Source organism: Tiliqua scincoides, chromosome 6, assembly GCF_035046505.1.
Source record: "Tiliqua scincoides isolate rTilSci1 chromosome 6, rTilSci1.hap2, whole genome shotgun sequence".
Classification (NCBI taxonomy): Eukaryota; Metazoa; Chordata; class Lepidosauria; order Squamata; family Scincidae; genus Tiliqua; species Tiliqua scincoides.
Genome location: NC_089826.1, coordinates 36,474,982 through 36,491,925, shown reverse-complemented (window position 1 = coordinate 36,491,925; position 16,944 = coordinate 36,474,982). Strand labels below are relative to the sequence as shown.

General features: G+C 43.3%; 1 pseudogene; it reads right to left on the bottom strand.

Annotated features, from left to right (window-relative positions):
- Positions 1 to 3,927: 3,927 nt before the first annotated feature.
- Positions 3,928 to 4,047, bottom strand: LOC136656281 (5S ribosomal RNA; annotated as a pseudogene).
- Positions 4,048 to 16,944: the final 12,897 nt, after the last annotated feature.

The window sequence follows — 16,944 nt, the reverse complement described above, 5'->3', positions numbered from 1 at the left end:
CAGGGCTCCCCGCACCCCAGGAGGCTGCAGGAGGCTCGGGTAAGTGCACCCAAGCCCCTGCAGCCCCCTGAGCGGCACGATCCTGGGGATGGTGCCACTGCCTTCCCCCCACCCCCGCAAGAACTTAGAACAGTTTTCAAACTCCCAGAGAGTTTGTGTTTGGATGTGTTTAGGCTGGAAGGTGAATACAGCCATTTCAATTTTGCCTTCTCAATGCATTGACTCCCCATGGATCTGAGTAGAATTAATGGGAGCTGCTTCTCAGGTTTCTTACACTCTCTCTGGTCACCTGCCTAGCTTCTTGCCACTTCTTGCCAACAGAGAACATTCCTGAACATATGGAAGCATCTATGGGCACAATCCTATCCAGCTTTCCAGCACTGATACAGCTGTGCCAGTGGGGCATGTGCTGAATCCTGAGTGCAGCAGTCACAGAGAAACATTTGTTCCCTGACCTTGGGGCTGCATTGTGGCCACATCAGTGCTGGAAAGTTGGTTGGGATTGGGCTCTAAGTGACAAAAATGAAGTGGATGAATGAAGTAGAAACTGTTTGCTTAGAACTGAACGTGATGGAAATGTTATGCAGCCAACAAAGTAAGCAAGGGCTAAAATGTTTTATTGTCAGTCCTGAAAGATACATTTCCATCTATTTGCACACAATGTCCCCTTCATGGCATTGCTATGTGCTCTATCTGTTTTGGGTGGATGACTTTAATCATCTCTTAATCACAGATTCAAAAGAATACCTTTCCATATATACTTAAGAATCACTTAAAGGCAGTCAAATGACCTGCTGAGGAAAAATTTTCTGTCATGTTGGTCAGTTCAATTTTAAATACAGATTACAGCCATTTTCTTCTGATCTCCATGAAGCTAGTAGCACTGCTGCCATCCTCTGCTTTTCATTTATGTAAGCTCATTTTACACTGCACCACATCTCTCCCTGCAGATGTATACAAATACTTGGCAAACCCAGTTTTTACAGAGCTCTTGCCTTCAAAGGCAGAAATGGAACAAAAGCAACTGCTGTTAGTAGCCTTCAGATATACCATTATTACTACTTTTTTTTTTTTTTTTTTTTTTTTAAAGCAGGGTATATAGGAACTCCTCACAAGGTAAATAAAAGTCTTCTGGAGAAAAAAAATTGTGGGTTCATGAGCTGGGTTTCTGTTTTTGATAAAGAAAAAGGATAAGCTGGGTAGTTTAAAAGACAATGCCAGAAATACGAATTCCTAAAGCGTTGAAAGCACAAGCTGTTTGCAGCTATGAAGCATGTCACAATGACTATTTTGAGAATAATTGTTTGCTGACCAAGAGACCTGCAGAAGCCCTTCCACCAGTTTAAAGCTGCCAGTTAATCATCTTCAAGACATTAAGGGAAGCAGCTTAGGGATATTTAGGAAAAAAAGAGAAGCTGGAAAAAGGGGAGGAAAAGAGGTTTTGCAATCATTATATTTGTATTATGATATGCACTGTCAATCTGAAAGAAGTAAAAAAAAAATTAAAGCGAAAAAGAAGCACAAGCTATACCAAACATCCAGAATTCAAGATGATAGCCAAGATCACCATCTTCTTCTTAAGCAGAAAACAAATTTCCTCCTTGATTTTTATCATGGTTTGAAGCAAAGGGGATAGAAACAGAGATTGCTGATACATGGTTACTCACCTTTCCAGTAGATGGTAGTACAGATGTGCTTAAGAGAAGAGACTGCACTGTAAACGGAAACAAACAGGCATCCCCCCACAGGCTCCCCCCCCCACATGGATTTTCGAGGCATTTTTACATGTTTCAGCATTCTAATTAAATTGCGGGAGGCAGTAGAATATGGGGAAATGCATCATGTGAGAGTTTTATTCCAGATACAAATCCTTCGAAACCACCTCTAGAGGGTCTATTTTTAGAGAAAACCTCTGCTGATTTATACAAATGTTCATAAGTGAAAGACAAGGATATGCACAAATCAATAGTGCCTATAATTATGTAGTATTGTAAATCTGAGTGATGGCACTGAGTTCTTTGGCTGTGCATAAAATGTCAGGAGCAAGCCTGTTGTAAATTTTCTTTCATTTCCTTAACCATGCTTGACCTCTTATATCACTAGTGACTGAACAAAATTCCATCTTCTTTAGTGCTCATGCTATTTGTTATTTTTTTTTCTTTCCTTCTGCAGATTTGCCTTGCTTGAACTGTGGTTTGCATCATGTTTACTCAGAAGTAGTAGTGCAGTCCTATGCATGCCTACTCTGAAGCAGTGTCTTCAGGGGGGCTTACCAGTGACGTGCAGTGAGATCCAGGTCAGGGGAGGCAACACACTCACTCTCCCCGCCCCCATCTCTTAAGCTCATTCTCTGCAACAGTGAATTCCTCCCCATGAAAATAAATAAATAAACCCCAGTATGTTGTTTTTTTTTAAACTCACCTTTACTTCCCCCACAAAGAGCTGGGAAGAGCTCTGCCCAGGCTTCCTGAAGGAACTAGAAAGCGGCTGCTCCTGGTGCTTTGGAGCGCCGGTCCATTGCGCAGTCTCCTCCCTGATTTTTTTATGGGATTTTTTTAAAAAAAAACATAAGCAACTCTTCCAGCTGACTCCCCAGAGCTAGCTGATGCAGGCATCCTGCTGTTTTTTGATTGGCTAGCCAGCCATCCTGCCTTTTTTTTTTCCTGGTAGCTAGCTATGAATACAGCCCACCCTGCTTGAGGCAACTCTTCCTGATGCCTCCCCAGACACTGATGACACAAGTGCTGTCTTTTTAAATAATTGGGCAGATGAAGGTGGGCCTCCCTGGTTACACAGGTATCTCCCTGATTGTACCTCCAACATGTCCCAGGCCTTCCGCCTGTTTCGCCCTATTACTTCCACCCCAAAACTATTATGCCCACCTTGCTGACTCACCTCCATCAGCTGGCTTTCCTCTTCCAACTGCTGGACATAAAACCTCCATAGCCTTTCTGGTGGAACCCTGGAAGTGCATGGCTGTGCTCACTTCTGGGTCACCATTTGTGACAGCCAGAAAGTGTGTCAGCTGCTTCAGCTAGCATTTCGGTGGCAGATCACATGTATAGAACTGTTTCTAATGAGAAATGAGGGTTCCCCCCCCCTTGGCAAATAGAAATGAAAAGTGCTCCTGATCCACATTGGAGGGTAGAGATTAAGTGCCCCCACCCCATAGTTTAAATACAAGAGGAGATGATCCATCTGCTGTTTCACATTAAAAAAAAAAAAAAATGAGATCAGGGCATGCTTAGTGCAGGGCACACTCTCATCTCCTCCCCCCCCCCCCCCCAGCATCATAAGGCTAATGTCCCCACAATGTTCTAAATGCATAAAATCCCTACATTGCATGCATGGAAATGAACATTTCTCCACACTATGCATGGTATAGAAATCTCCAAATCCCTTTCACTCGTTGTTAAGACTTTGGGCATGCATAATATGGGGAGTCTGTCATTTTTTTTCCTTCTGAACTGCACTTACTCCAAGCTGCTTTTGAGGTACTCCTTGAGTTTCTCCAACAGCTTGTGATGGTGCATATGAACCCCATACATAGAAAATATAATTGTTTACATAAACAAAAAAACCACACTTATGTTCCAGTGTATAGAAGCTCCTGCTGGTGTGGTATAGTGACTACAAGACCAACAGCACAAGCCTATAAACATCTATTCAGAAGTAAGCTTGGGGATCCTATTGGATGAAAAGTTGCTCTTGGATCGGCAAGTGGAGGTTGCCACTGGGGTAGGTGTTTCCAAGCTTCTGCTGGTGCCCTTGTGATGTGATGACCCTTGTGGTTGTGGAAGCTTGGCAATTTGACGGTGTTGAACCATTGGTCTGGTGGCTACCTTGGTTGCTGGCCTGTTTGTTTACACTAACTGCCAGGGCTCAATTCATGTTTGGCAACCTTCAGTCTTGAAAGACTATGGTATAAGCCTACAGCACCCGGTATTCCCAGGTGGTCTCCCATCCAAGTACTAACCAGGCCTGACCCTGCTTAGCTTCCGAGATCAGACGAGATCGGGCATGTGCAGGGTAACAGTTGCTGCTCAACTCAATTCATGATGCTGGTTTTAACCTTTAAGGTTCTTAATAGTTACATTTGCACAACAATGGCAGTTAGCCTGAGGAGAGAAAGGAAGACAGAGAAAACAGTTTGAAGGAAGAGAGACAGGTGAGAGGAAACTCCCTAGAACAGTGGTTCTCACACATTTAGCACCAGGAGCCACTTTTTAGAATGAGAATCTGTCAGGACCCACTGCAAGTGATGTCATAACCTGAAGTGACATCATCAAGCAGGGAAATTTTTAACAATCCTTGGCTGCAATCCTACCCGAACTTACCCAGGAGTTAGTCCCATTGACTATCATTGTTAAAAGAATATACATAGTAGCTTGTTAAAAGTACAGGTCTGTAACATTTCCCCAAATGCAGTCATGGTAGCATCAAGTCTAATATATTAAAAATAAAATGGTGAAATGATGGGGACCCACCTGAAATTGGCTCATGACCCACCTAGTGGATGCTGACCCACAGTTTGGGAAACCCTGCCCTAGAAGGGCAAGGCAAAGAGGGTGGAAAACATGGGAGAGAAGGAATGTAGGAATATTAGCTGGACTTCCCAGAAGAACCCGGGGAGGGGGGGAAGAGAAGATTTTGAAGTTCAGAAAGGGGAGGGAAGGGGGGAATCATGGGATTTGTGAAAACCACTGAAGCTGGAAAGTTTTTCTTTGTTTTACAAAAATTGGTTTTCCTAAACTCAAAAGCCCAGTGAGATGGCTATGGTCAAAAGGTACCAAATATGCTGTTCCAGCTGGATATGAAGCTGTAGGGTTACATTTACATTTTGGAGAGATAAAAATTCGATTTACATTTAATGAGTCAATAGATTCCATTCAAATTGGGAACATTGATCTCCCTGGATTAATTAAGAAGGGTGGTGTTTGCATGGTTCAAATGAAAAGTCTGACCTTCCTGGCCTCTGGATCTGTGGCCTTTTGCCACCAGCCCTATAAATAGCTGTTACTGGTCTGGCTTTTGAGTCTCCAGACAGGCTCCTCGAACCAAGTACACATGTTTAGACACATGTCTTCTGCGTGCCTTGAATTACACAGAACAAAAATAAAATTTTGATCATGTAATGGCAGCTGCCAGAAAACTTAGGAAAGGCATGCTGGTCTTTCTTGTGCATTTACTGCCTAGCTGAATCCCTTCCCAGATGAGAATGAGCCAGGTCTCTCATGCAGCACTAAGTAGGGGCCTCACTGGAGCAATTGTTCAGCTAGGCTGGGGATGTGTGTGTGTGTGTTGCCCCCCTCACAGCAGAGTGGCAGTTTTCAACCTGGGGGGGGGCGGGTGACAACACTTAACATTGTTGAACAGAAAGTGCTGCAGAATCAGTCCTCCTGCCGGCTTGCTCCTGTAAAGTTCCAAATCGAGCCATTTCTTGAGACAGGGAACACACGTGTATGTGTGGGAACACATGTGTGTGTGTCTTGAGACAGGGAACACACGTGTGTGTTGACTGCACAGGTTCAGGGGTGACATGTTAATGTAGGGTTACCATTGTTTCAGCTGTCCCTGGGTTCCCTCCCCCCCCCACTATGCTACTGCACTGGAACAAGGAATCCAAGGACAAGGAACAAGGACCGGGAAGGAATCCAGCTGGAATGAGGAGTTCTATGAAAGACTAGAACTATTCAATTGTAAAAATTCCTACGGGGATTTAGAACAGCCTGCCTATGTAAACCGCCTTGGATTAAAGTCTGAGGAGAAATCTGATGAACAGGCGGTATATAAATACCTGTATAAATAAATAAATAAACAAGGAGGTGACTGGAGATGTGTTGTACTGAACCTAGGACTTTCTGGAAGCAAAGTACAGTGATTTAGGGTGCAATCCTACCCTGTGCTGGAACAGGCAAGTCAAGAGGCATGCGCTGCATCCAGCACAGGATAGGGGCCAAAGCCGGCTCAGCCAGAGGCAATGGAAAACTTTTCTGCTGACCTCCTGGTAAGGCGTCTTTGCCCCAATCCTGAGGTGGCACAAGTCAGAGGAGAGCGGAGCAGCTTCACGCCATTCCATACTCCCCTGGAACAAGGGTTGGGATCCAGCATAAGTGCTGGATCCCAGCCCCGCCTCCTGCTTCCCCCTGCGTGCCCCCTGGGCCACCCACCACCCTCCCTCCCTCCACCTAGGAACGCCTCCCTTCTTTCCGCTTCCTCCCCAACCACCCCAGAAGCTTGTGTCAGCCTCCACAGGTTGTTGGAAGCCAAGCTGAGGAAGCCGGCATGGAGGCTTGTGTCAGCCTTCACAGGTTCTTCTCTGGCTTCTTCCCAAGGAGGTGCCAACATGCCTTACAGCACATTTGCAACCCTCCTGGGCTGTCGCAAGGGACTTGTGCCAGCCTATGGGTGCCTGAGGATTGAGCCCTTAGTTAGTTTTTGATGGTAGCCACAAACATCTTACAACAGGTTAGATGTAACCACAAACAGGTTACAACATCTACATAGAAAGGGAACAGACCGGAGAAACAGTGTCTGTATTTGCCTGATAGGCAGAAGTCCAATAGTGACCCTGCATGCTCCCAAGATGTGGAAAACAGCCTCATGTGTGAACTGGTCTTATAGGATGGAATGGTGGCGCACATTATATAAACAAAGGGATTTCTCTGCCTCCCTTTTTAACATATACTAACAGCCTTCGTCGTTTTCAATAATAGCAATTTTCCTTTGAACAGGACCCAAGACATTTAGAACCAAGAAGAGCATCTCCTTTGAAGAACATTCCCCAGCTCTTTAATAATGGTGGAACCACTGCTGAGCAGTTTGAGAATCTGAGATATAAAGGAATAATTTAATTTTGCTCCTTGCAACTACCCGGGGAATGAAACAGGCAGGCTGTCATTACTCAGCTTGGAATTTGGCCACATAAAACTCCAAAGCATTTGAATACGCTTTAATAATTATTCCAGTCCACCTCATAATTGAAATAATAATAGCGAATGCAGTGGCTCTTGTTAGGAAATATTGTGTTGACTGCAGAGGATAAGAGTTAAGGTAGATGTTTAACTGCATCCATTACCAGGGGATGAAGCTTCAATATATCAAATCCCATCTCTGCTAATGCCTCCCACAATAAAGACGTAAACTCCCACATGAAAATATGTCTCTGTGGTGCATTTGCTGTGACAGTCGATATCACAACAAAGGAAATCCAGTGCAGAACATGGATAATAGAAGATGTTATTAAAAAATAACTTAAGGCGATGTTTTTCATTAGAAAAAGGTATAAAAGCAGAAGTGAAGCAGAAAGTTACTTCATATAAATACAGTGGCATTATTCTCTTTCCTCATGTGCTGCCGCATATTGGATTTATTTTCATGTTAGATGTAAGGCGATGAACTCGCAACAAAATGTTGCATCTTCCAAATCCTCTTTCTTGATTGGCTCAAGCAGGCCAAACTCCTTGCTCCTTCTCCATCATGTTTTATCAAAGGCCATCTAAGCATTTCATGGTCTGGGGACTGATGAGCATGCTCAGTTTACATCAGGCTATTTTCATTCATCCCCCCCCCCTTTTTATGGTATACACTAATGGAGCTCTTACCAGATTGCAAGCAAAAATGGGTAATTCACAGACAGGATAAGGCAGTGGTACTCAAACTTTTCCAGCCAGTGGCTCCCTTGACCCCCGTGGCTGTTGGCCATGACTCCCCATCATGTTCCTGAGGGCTGAAAGTGACATCATTAAACAGGAAGTGGCCAGAAATATTAACTATATTAACTATATTAAATATAATATTATAATATTATATTTATTATAATATAATATTAAATATTAAATATATTGACTACATTAATATTAATTATATTAATCATACCATTAATTAAATGTAGGTCCTAAAAATATATTATTAATACACAGCAATATACATGCTTTATAAATGATCACCTGCTGATCACTGTTGGAGACAGGATGCTGGAGTAGGTAGATTTTGTCTGGTCCAGGAAGACTCATTTTTTTAACTTTGTAAGCATACCAATAGAATTATTTTATCAAATCAACTTTGTGAACAGCCAGTCTGACCAACATTACACACACACACACACACACACACACACACACCCCTGTGGACCCCAATCCAACTAGTCATTTCTCCCATTCTCCTTGGATAGGATTGAACCCTTTATTAATTTAATGACATTAAATTTTTCCAGCAGCTGGTGGGGAAAACAAAAATAGACCATGACAATATATCAGAGCTGATACGAGTTTGGTTAGAAAGCTGATTTGTCTCCTATACTAGGAGATGCACAGCTCAAGCCTATGCATTTCTACTCAGAAGTAAGTCCCATTAGAGTCAATGGGGCTTACTCCCAGGAAAGTGTGGATAGGATTGGGCTGGCAATCACTTCATCAGTGGCTGATAAGTATTCCCTTCAAATAGCAAGATTCATCACTTTAAAAATACAGCCTTTCCTCTTCAATCAAACAACAAGATTAATAAATCACTTTAAAAACAGTACCCTTTTTCTGCTCCTGGCCAAGTAAAGTGTGTGCTTCTCTCTCTCTCTCTCTCTCTCCCCCCCCCCCTTTGCCAACTGCATGGAAACAACTTTAAGAGTCCTGAAGACTGGTAAAATAGGAAGCGTTTTATTTGGGGAGGGGGAGGAAAGCGGGAAGGTCTGGAGATCGAAAGGGGGGAGTGGAAGAGGGAGGGGGTTGAAAAGAGAGATTTCACTTTGATGAGAAGCGATCCCAGGCTGGGAATTAGGAACCAACCAGACAAGGATCAGCCAGGGTTAAGGACTGCAAGCTGAGCATGCTCAGTACTTGCCAGATGGGGTCCAAGAACTTTGGAAATAACATGCAGGGAACATAGAAGGCAGCAGCCTCGGAGTGGAGGGAGAAGAGGGTGGGGAGGCAGCAGCCACTCTCGCAGCTGAGCAACTCCCATTTCTTCTGCTTTAAAAAAAGCGCAGACGATGGGCAGAAGACGGGCTCATATTCTGCCCAGGGGTGTGCCTGTATCACTGCAAGAGGACATCCTGCACCTCCCCTTTGAGTTCCTGGCGCCGCCCTAAAGAGCTGCTCTGCACAGTTTGAATAACACTGGGATAAGGGTTTTTACTGTTTGAGGGATTCTCTAGTATGGTGACATAATATTAATAGCTGGGAAAGGATCAGCTGGAGAGGATCATGAGTCAAACAAAACTCTTCTTTCTTTGAACAATCAAGCAAAGCTTCATTCTCTCTCCCCTCCCATCTGTACACTCTCAATATACACAGAACATACCTCTCAGCAGCCAGCAAGTCACCCTCTCTCATTTGTTGGCAAAAAGCTATCCACGTTCCAAAAGTGTTCCTGCTTAGAAGAAATAATTTTGAACCATTACTTGCATCTTTGAACCAATCAGAGCTAGGGAGAGTGAAGAGTATATGTCTCCCCCCCTCCCTGAGGCAGCTATGGAGCTGCCTCAGTGGAACTTTAAACTGGAGCTGGGTGTCTTGTCTTGTGAAGGCTTCTGCTTTTGCTTTTGGCATAAACAAAGCAAGGATTGGATGCAGCTCTACCTGCTGCCCCCTCCCCCCGAGCTTGCTGATGCAGAAGCCCTGCTTTTTTTTTTTTTTTTTTCATTGAAGGGCACCTGCCCTGTCTTTTTTTTCCATTGGAAGGCAGCCATGATTGCAGCCAAACATGACTGAGGCAGTTCTGCCTACTGCCTCCCCAGAGCCTACTGATGCAGGCACCATGCCTTTTTTATTGGAAGGCAGCCTAACTGCATTGATTGCAGCTTAACTGACTGAGGCAGCTCTGTTAGCTGCCTCCCTGAATTATAGTGTGTGTGTGTGTGTGTGTGTGTGTGTGTGTGTGTGTGTGTGTGTGTGTGTGTGTGTGTGTACACTGCTTAATTCACTGATTGTGCTGGAGAAGGACTGGCACAGAAAGGCAATGTATTTTTTTCTTATTTGTTGGGTCCTTGTTCCTTTTTTTACTTGTTGGGTCTAAGGAGGCTTTCTCTCCTGCCTCCCCTGATTGTACATCCTGAGTTAGACCAAATTGAACCCCCTTTTTTGGTTTCTGAGCACCTTTAGTGCACCTTCATGCTCCTTTCACTGCAGAATTATGTAGTTTCTCCCACGGCCATTACTCTGGCTTCCTGTACGTTTGTTTTTCTCCAGAAGCGTACATGTTTCTTATGTTTAAAAAGCAGTATTGGTAACAATGGAGAGACCTGTAAATGTCACACAGTGTTGGGCGGCAACAATGTGCGAGCTGAACTGCAGCAGTTTACAGTCTCAAGGTTACGAATGGTTGCCTCCAGCACTAGGGAGAGGTATAACCTCTCTCATTAGTTGGTTAGAACTTCTTGGTTGCTTCTCTTTCTATATCCTGTTTAGTTTGTTTGTTCTGTTGTTCTGTCTGTGCTACATTGATTTCAGTTTTCTTGTAGTGGTATAGAATTAACAAAACCCAGCTCTGTTGCATGAGGGACTGACGCAACTCAACTCTGCTGAGAAGCAATAGATCTGGAAGGAATTAGCTCAACAGCAGAGATGCAAAAAGCAGATCTGGAATGGATTCATCAATGTTGAAAGTGTCTCTTTTGCCTTTGAAAAAATACTGAAATTCAAGATTTGAAGGTGTGAAGAAAACCTGACAGATTTGAAGTGTGCTGTACAGAACAGCTTTATCTTAAAGTTTCAGAATTGTCTTCATCCTTCTTGTCATCAGATTACAAAAAGAGCCATAGACTTTCTTCACATCAGAGTTTAATGGGGCTCCAATCATGTGATGTGGCCAATAACATAAGTGGCAGCTGAGAGGCTGTCTGCTTGTCCCACTGTCCTGTAAATCCACCATCGGAAAATCAGGAGACTTAGCTTATCTCACCCAGATCCACGCTGAAATGCTACACACTACAGGATGTCCACTGTGCATTAAAAGAACAGCTTGAAGGAGGCAAACCATAAAGTTTAAATCAGGCAGCTAAGCTGGCAAAATTCTCACAGCATCTCTAGAGAATGGGCGATTTAAGGATCTCGTTCTCTGTGTTCTTTATCTGCCTGGCAGAAATGAAGGAATAGCTACATGAATCTCAGGGTATTTTGTTATTGTATGCAATAGTATCTTGAAGGAGGGAACCATTGTGCCATTAAAACTCTCTCTCTCTCTCTCTCTCTCTCTCTCTCTCTCTCTCTCTCTCTCTCTCTCTCTCTCTCTCTCTCTCTTTCCAGTATGTGATAATAACTGAAGTATAGACATGGAAAACTGAAGTATAGACATGGCCCAATGCTATTGGACACATACCACTGCTGGAACTAGCATTCTGGTGGCAGTACATGCTTTATGGCATCATAAACAGCCTTCCAGAAGTGTGCAGAGCTATGTGCTTCTGGGCCACTGCCACACACAGTGGCGAGGACACTTCAGGGGGCTGCCGCAAAAATGAGCTTGACAACGTTGTTAAGTTGGCAGAGTGGACAGAATAGGGTGGAATGGGGGAGGGACGGTGGCATGTCAGGGGTGGGAAGGGGTGGTACCTGACTTGTGCTGGATGCTGTCCTCCACAGGGAGCTGACACACTCGCTATGTCTCCTTGGACTTGAGCCAGCTAAAATGCTGGTGCAAGTCCAAAGAAACCCATTGTTGGTTGAGGGGCTTACAAAGAGGTCAGCAAAAACTTTTTCCCTTTTGACCTCTCATCGCCCCCCCCCCTCCACACACACACACACACACTGTAGCCAGTTTTGGCACAGTTGCATGCTATGATATGGGAAAGGAAAAATTGGGCTGCCAGTTCCAGAATTGGTTCCTCAGGTACACAAAGCGTGATCTGTGGTTGGTGGGATTCAAGCCTGAACAAATAGAATCAAATAAATTATCAATTCTAATTCAGCAGTCTCATCATAAACCACCTCATTATTTGACTGATAAGGTGGAATAAAAATCACTAAGATAAATCAATGTATTTCCCTTTCCTCAGATATAGACCTTTTCCTTCCTTAAATAAAGGGCAGAACCCTTTTTCTTTTCCTTGTAAGCCATTGGCTGTTTCCAGAAGTGAGGAAACTACCACAGAAGGCCTGTGTAGTTATTCCTTTGATTCCTGGAAGCTGCTATGACAAAAGTCAGAAAATGTGGTTTAGAATCCATAGCTGTTTTTGATCAGTAAATCCCACAGAATCAGAGGCTTGAACGTCACGAGGGCGGGGCGGGGGGGAAACGGGAAACAATTCTACAGTGCAGCTGCCACTATTTTTGCATGTATAAAAGAAAACACACACAATAAAAATCAACATAAAGGGAAGCCCATAACTTTTATGAAGTTCCCCTCTGAGAGCAGTGCCTCTTATATATCACCAAATAACAGCTGTGCAAAAATCCACATGTTGATGGAGCCTAGAAATGGTCCCAAACAGGCCATAGACCTTGCAAATGCAGATCTGACGCCACAGTAACAAGGCAGAACTCTTGGCTAAGATTTGGATAGGTGTGAATTGGCTGATAATTACCAGGAAAAAGGGGCTTTGCTGAGTTTGCATTTTTCCATGACTCTGTTCTTACAGAACAATAGTCCTTCATTGGCTCAAGCCTATTGCAGAAATTTATATCTTTCCCATTTGAAATGCAGTTGCCCAAAAGAGGTAGGGTTGGGTAGCAACTTTACTGGGCTGGGGCACCTACTTTATGAGGGAAGGCTACAGCACTAGGGGCTGTTCAGTCTAGAAAAAAGGAACATGATTGAGAGACATATCAAATTATGCATGGGTTGGATATGGGAATGTTCTTTTCCCTCTCACACAACACCAGAACCAGGGGACATCCCTTAAAATTGAGTTTCGGGAGAGTTAGACCAGACAAAAGAAAATATTTCTTTACTTTGCATGTCTATGGAACTCCTTGCTACAGAATGTGAACATGGTGTTTGGCCGAGATGCCTTTAAAAAGGGATCGGACAGATTTATGGAGGAAAAATGCATCACAGATTACAAGAGATAATGGGTATATGCAACTTTCTGGTTTTAGGCTACCTCAGAATGCCAGATGCAAGGGAGTGGCAACAGGTTGCAGGTCACTTGTTTTGTGTGTTCCTTGAGGCATGTGGTGGGCCACTGTGAGATATAGGAAGCTGGACTGGATGGGCCTTTGGATCCAGCAGGGTTCCTCTTATGTTCTTATGTCCTTATGCACAGTAATTGTGCATGTATGGATAATTTATGGATAAAGCTTAATCTTGTCTGCATCCAAGCCCTGCTTAGCCACTGGGTGCTCCATGGGCGCATGGTTTTATCTAGATGCATATCTATCACTGACTTAAGATAACCATTGGAATTTTGAGGAAATTCCAGTTGCACCTTTCTGGATTAGCAACTTTAAACCTCTAAATGAAGTCACATCCTGAGAGCCTCCTGACTTTAAAGCAAATCATATTGTTGGTGATCACAAAAGAATAGCCTTCAGCTTTGGTTTCCCTCATCAACTTTATTGTCAATTCCATCAGTTGCTGTATGGTAACTGAGGAAAGGGCCTCCTGAGTAATCAAGGAGTCCCCTGCCACAACTTCCTTGGGATCAAAACAAGAGAAGACACCCTTCTTCAATGGGGTGGATCATCAAGGGCCATCAAGGCAGAAAAGAAGCCCCTGATGCGCTCGCCCTACAGTAGCCTCTGTGATGTCATATGGCTAAGCATCTTTAAAGATGAGGATAGGCTTGTGCTCTTTGTTAATTAAGAGCTGAGTCACAGTCCCTTCCTGCCTATCATCAGCGGAGAGTCAATATTCATGATTTTTAGTTTGACTCTGGTACCTGATACATGCGTTCCCTTGTATCCATGGGGGATCCTTCCCAACCCCCCCCCCGCCCCGCCGCAGATACGGAAACCACAGATATAGGGATATCTCTGCATCCCCTCCGACCCCCTCCCCACTCCCATTAACTTTGTATAGTGGCTTGTGGATGAAGCGATTCTTCCTTTTACCGGATGCTGTGAGCATGTAAGCTTAGCAGTTAACTTCCTGCTTCGTATTAATATTTGATCTAGTCTCTTCAAGCACTCAGGGTGCCTACAGTCTTCCTGAACACATAAGCTTGTAGCATCCTGTAAAAGTAAGGATCACTCCATTGGCAAGCCTCCAAACAATGTTAATGGGCCGATGGGTGGCACAGGGAGACACAGGGGCCGTCAGATCCATGGATTGCTGAATCTGAAGATACCAGATCAATGGATATGGGGGGACACCTGTATAGACCATGAGTACCTGAGGTTCAGTATATTCTGTTTAAAAACAAAAATGCATAGCCTTCATTAGTGAGGCAACATGACTTAAAATGTGCACAGTGAGCACAAATGTCCAGGAATCAGTATCCAGGATGTGGGGATTCTCAACGCTGTATGGCTATCTGTTATTCGTATCAATACTCACCTTCTGTCGCCCTTTCCATTCTTGTTCTTTCCTCATCGCAGTGCTTCCTTTAAGAAATGCCCCATTCTCAGATCAGAAAACAATTGTGAGTAAAATGTGATCGATGGGGATTTTTTAAAATCAGTATGAAACACAATCATATGTGGTTCTTGAAGTGCAAGTGTATGCAGGAGGTCATGACTCCAAAAATGTGGTAACAATTCAGTGCACGCTTTTATGTAAAATCATTAAAACATACTTTGTGTCCGCGGATGCCATTTGTTAGTGTTATTAAGAGTAGGAACCTCATTTCAATAATTCAATTGTAATACAAGCCAAATAGAGATGTTTGCTATGGTTTGTTGTTTTTCTTGTTTAGCCAGGTTCATTAGGGGTAGAAAAGCACTGAAACTAGTTCTTTGCATTGTGTAGAATGCAACTGAATGGTAAATGCTTTGGCATATTTGTAAACTAGCAATTATGGCACGTACCCAACAATTTGAAATATTTCTGAATTGTTCAATGCATCCCCAAATTGCACATCTAATGAAAGCACACAAGAATATTATTATCATTGCTTCTCGTCTTCCATTTCCCACAGGAGACCTTTTGTCAGCTTAACACATTTGTGTTTGTTTTCTGCTCTTGCTTTATTTGGTTTTGGTCCTGGAATGGAAATCAGCTAATGATACCTCTTCGTATCCTGCAGTCTTTTGCTATCTAGAAGAACTTGATTAGTCACACTGGAGTATAATCCCAGAGTTAAGCAGAGATTCACTATAAAATTTCCCTGCTCCCCACCCCCAAAACTAAGGGGCAACATTATCCAGTTTTTTAGGCTAGCATTTTTTTTTCCTTGCAGTGTTTAACCCACAGTGAAATCTATAACTTAGGCTACAGGTCATGCCTCATTATCCATTAAGGGTTCTGGAACCCCTAGTGGATTAAAAAAAATCAGTGGATATCAAATCAGTGGAAAAATAGCTTTAAAGACCCCCTTCCATGTTTCTTGCTCCTCCATTGGCTCCTTAGAATGCATTGGTATAGACGCTATACTGCATTCAGCCTCTAGATGGGGTGTGTTATGTATGCAAGTTATGCAGGATCGAAATCCTGCATATCTGATTGGCCCAGACTTATGGCTGGCCAATCTGGTGATGGATCAAAATCCTACCATCCGATTGACCCTCTAGTTAATGTTTCAATCGCACCAGTCATGGGGAGTCTGGGCAGAGCTAAAGGGTATAAAAGCCAAGGGTGTTTGCCTTGTGTCAGATTCACTGCCAGGTCCTGTTCTGAAGATGGAATACACATATTAAGCTGTTATCTCTATGCCTTCCTTTATTCGCATGGACCCACTATATAACAGGGTGAATGGAATGTAGTGGAATTATAATTTTTTAACAGCACAAAGGTGGGAAATTGAATTTTGGTGCTTTTTTCCTTGTTACAAGGCATTCAAAGGTGGATCGCAGTATCAGTGGTGAGTCAAATCAGTGGATACCAAATTAGGGGATACCAAGGTCCCACCTGCATTTTTCTTTTAAAGAATAAAGATGGGAGTCAGTACCTAATCATCAACTTATGCAGAAGGCTAAGATAAATGTTTTCAAGAGCTGTAAGGCTCAGGAAATTGGAAAAGGGATAGTCCAACTTTCACTTAGCACAAATCCAGATGAATGCTGGGTACAGACACGCTGGCTATACACTATAGGACTATATAACAGTCTTCAGAGAAAATGGAAAGCGATAGTTGTTAAAAGGAATATTGTTCTGTACACAGGAATATCCTTTCCAAGCGCATATTTTCACAGAATAGTAGTCAAACCATCAGATTACAAAGATATACAACAAGAACTAGAGGAAGATGGGGGAAGTAAATTCTAGAGAAGTAAATTCTTTGTTTTCATCAGTCTTTACTGTACAAGATCATTCTGAATCTGAACCATTTTTAAAAGTATCCACCTGAGGAGCAATGTTAAATAATGAGGGCAGTTTTAGAATTGACTGACAGATTAAAACGTTACAAGTCTTCATGACTACTGTAAATAGTATTGTATTCATTTGTCTATTAATCAGTGTTTTTGCTAGAGGACTGAAAAGTAGCCAGTGTAACACCAATCACAGGCCTACACACATTTTGCTGTCTTAAAAGTTAGGCCTATTCTTGGGTATATTTGGGGTGCTAAATCCAAAAATGGCATCAGGTTTGCCTGATTGGCTCCAGTTTGGGGGATACAGCTTAGCCACCTTATATGCTGATTCAAGCAGCTTCCTCATGAGGATGTCATACTGCTCTCTGCAGTAGTGTCGCTAGAGGGGGGCAAAATGGCAGGTACTGCAGGCACCACAACACCCAGTGTAAGCAGCCCCTCCCGCTCACCATCAGAGCAGTGATTGCAACACGCAGGTGCTAAAAGAACCAAACAGCTCAAAGAACCAAACACAGAAACTATGCTTTGCTGTTGCTTCCCAAAATGGCTCCAATGGTGAGTGGGAGAGGTCATATATATGGCATGTGGCAGCACCTAAAGTAC